Source organism: Atta colombica, unplaced genomic scaffold, assembly GCF_001594045.1.
Source record: "Atta colombica isolate Treedump-2 unplaced genomic scaffold, Acol1.0 scaffold2, whole genome shotgun sequence".
NCBI classification, from domain to species: domain Eukaryota; kingdom Metazoa; phylum Arthropoda; class Insecta; order Hymenoptera; family Formicidae; genus Atta; species Atta colombica.
The window spans coordinates 610081-613712 of record NW_017259293.1 but is presented as its reverse complement, the minus strand read 5'-3'; the positions used below and the strand labels follow the sequence as shown (position 1 = coordinate 613712).

The window sequence follows — 3632 nt, the reverse complement described above, 5'->3', positions numbered from 1 at the left end:
ATATATATATAAACATAGAAAATAAATTATAATGCATGCTGACATAAAAATTTCTAACCTTTAATATTGTATTCAATGTGCATTATAACTAACAATTTTATAGAAAATGCCCGGCTATTGCGTACCTTATTGCTTTAATAGTACCGAAAAAGGATTTTCGATGAGGAGTTTTTCATCAAATGGAAAACTTTATATAAAATAAATCGAAAGGCAAAATGAATAGAAATGACTAGAAAACATTAATATCAAGTGGTTATCAAAAATGGCAATCAACAAAAAATAATTTGTTTGTGATGTAAGTAAATTGTTTAATTAAAAATAGAAATGTAAAAATAGAAATGTAGTGAATTCTAAGTTACGCATAAAGCGCGTGATGTATCATTTTATCCTTTTTTATTATTTGTTGAATAATAAGAATAAATGATGCATTATGTGCTTCATGCTTAACTTGAAACGCATCCATATAACAGTAAGTTTGAATAATATTTGCAGATCCACTTTTCGGCAGAAATGTGAGAAAAAATACGAATGGATGGGAAAAAAAGCTAAAAGCCAATGCCATTCCAACAATTTTTTTATCCTTTCCAAAATGAAGACATTTTAACTATGGAAAAAAACGCACATATTGTATGTATTGATTTTAACTGTAATTTTTAATAGTATCTTTATATAAAATAAATTTTAAGACAATTTTAATTTTCAGATTTGTGATGGGAATACAATCAAATAATATTCTCGAGATTCCTTCATCTTCATTAAAACGACCTTTCAGATTTTGATAAAAATGTAGCTAATGCAAAAAGATTGCGGAAAAGTGAAAATGAAGTAAATACTTCGACAGACTTAATATTTGTAAATAATAATGATACTGTGATTGAATTGAAAAGAAAATTAGATGAAGCAAATAAAAAATTAGAGACAGCAAAGATCATTATCCATAAGAATAAAAAGAAATCTTCTAAAATATCTACAACAATTGAAAAATTGTACAAAGAGAAGATTCCTGTAGCAGCAGACTTGTTGTATATGGTGTTTAATGATGATCAGATAGATTATCTTAAAGCTACATATGAAAAATCGTCGTCGTTTATATAAATGGACAGACGACAAATTATTAAAAAAGCAGTATGACTTAAACATGCATATGGAGATAATGGATACAATGAGTTATTAAAGTAACATATTCCTTTATCTTCACCTCGTACTTTGCACAGACAATTGTCTGGAATCCATTACTTTCACAAAGATGGAATTTGTGATGACATTTTTTAATTATTAAAGAAAAAGGTATTAAAGTTTCCAGATGAACAATACAGATTGTATGCTTTGTGTAGATGAAATGAGCTTAACATCAAGTGAACAAATAGATCCTTCTACTATAATCGCACTATAAGATATGCTAGCCGATAAAAATGATATATGTTAGATTTAGAATAAAACAAGTGACAGACGATGCATGTTTACTAGCTGGATTAGAATTTTGCTATTGACTGCGGTGCCGAGAGTATCAGCATCGCAGCCAATATGGTGGCAAGATTCTAATCCATGCCGCTGACTTAAAGATGCTGTTCCGTGACAGTTGACATTTCATAAAAGTATTATGACCAATCAAAATCATTAGTTATATCTTACAAATTACACATTTTCCAATGCGATTTTTATAATGCTTATTTTTATTTATCTATTTATCTATTTACTCATTACACTTACATTTATAGAAAAGTCTTATGCTTTACATGGTTTGGTGTTCATAATCTGCGGTACATTTACTCGATGGAAACAAATCGTGGCATACTATTATGTTCCTAACGTTTTAATGGTGCAATTTTAAAAGATATTATTCTTAATATAATTGAAAAAGCCGAATTAATAGGCTTAAAACTTCATAGCATTATGTCTGATATGGGAGCAGTTAATCAATGTATATGAAAAGCTTTTAAAATCTCTGCAACAAAGTATTCTAAAATTCAATTCAGTGTCACATCCATTAGATAATAGCCGAAAACTGTTCTTCTTTGTCGATGCTCCACATCTCTTAAAAAATCTTCGTACTGGATTGGTGAATAATAAAATTGTTATATTGTCACAGAATTTCGTAGAAATGTATAAACTGTCTTCATGCGTTGTTAAATGTTCTCACATCAAAGAACTAGTAGCTGAGCAAGAAAATGTTAAGTTCAAGTTAGCACCAAAATTAGTTAAAGACACTATTACTAATTTCAATAAAATGAGAATTAATAAGGAGCTATTATATTATATTATATTATATTAATAATAGCTATATTATATTGTATTAATAAGGAGAATTAATAAGCTTTTTATATAACAGAGATGTTAGTAGTGCATTGCAATTTCAAGCAGGAGAACATAAGTAAATATAAAATAACTGCTCTATTTTCGAAATTATGTATCGATAATGTGTGAAATGATTGAAATTCAGTTTGGTTACTTCTCGAATTTATGCAATTGCATTGCGAAAATTAGAAGGAAAAGAAAATTTGCAAAACATATTTGATGAAAATATAGAATTTTTGAAATCAATTATTTATCTGTTTTCTAATATTCAAATCGGACAAGAAGAAAAATTTAAACCCGTACAATGCGGTATTATAATCACTATTGCATTTTTTATAGAACTGGCAAATTATTTAATTAATGAACGAAGATATGTATTGGGAGAGATTCACTCAAGATTGTATTGAAAATTTATTTTCAAACGTATGAAAAAAATTTCCTGTGCCCAATGCACTACAATTCAAACAAAGTTAGTTTAACAGTTTTGAGCATTTCACAATATTTATAAGTTGTAAAAAACAATAATTATAAATAAGATGAAGAGGGCACCTTCCTTGCTGATTTTTTCAACAATTGTCCTAAAGCTAAGAATAATAACATATCGTATATAATTTCCGCTTACGTTGATAATATACAGATTCACATGGACAACGTTCAATTAAATATAATATATTATATGCTCGTACTGATTACATTATACATAAAATTTCTAAGTTGCTTACAATTTGTAAAAATTGTATTAATTCTACTGGATCGAAAATATATAATGCTAATATTAAATTTTTCAGATTGATATATTTAAAGTGTTTTAAATCAAACACATTATTTTTTGTTAATAAAACAACCTATAATTACTTTTACGAAATGGAAATTATTGTAAGAAGATATTTATCTTCTTACAATATCTTCGTTAAAAATAAAAATACTCATTTAATAAACTTCTTCACTGAAAAAATGGCTAACATTCGTTGCGACATGCTGGAAACTTGCTGCAATTTATTTCAAAAAATAATGAAACGTTATATCTTATTTTGCATAAAAATTGATTGTAAAAAGGCGTTTAAAAACTAAGATTTATAATAGTAAAACCATGGCAATGCATGCTACTATTAATAATATTTAATAATAATATTTAATAATAACATACATAAAGATGTTTTAATTAAAAAATGTATGTTTTTATATAAATAAATCTAAGTTTATATTAGGTGTACAACTTTGCTTCTGCCGTTTTTTTTTCCGAAATTCGAGGCTTTATTGTAAAAAACTGGTTATACATTTATGATTCAAAGTATTGTCCATCGCTGGCCACTACTTTCTCCCATCTTTCGGGTAGC

At 27.0% G+C, this 3632-nt stretch overlaps 1 protein-coding gene and 1 pseudogene across 4 annotated transcripts in view; one reads left to right on the top strand and one right to left on the bottom strand.

Annotated features, from left to right (window-relative positions):
• The window catches only part of LOC108687079 (dual 3',5'-cyclic-AMP and -GMP phosphodiesterase 11), a 332230-nt gene that overhangs the window by 295573 nt on the left and 33025 nt on the right, over positions 1-3632 (bottom strand). The gene's annotated exons all lie outside the window — the stretch shown is intronic.
• On the top strand, positions 1096-1393 carry LOC108687072 (annotated as a pseudogene).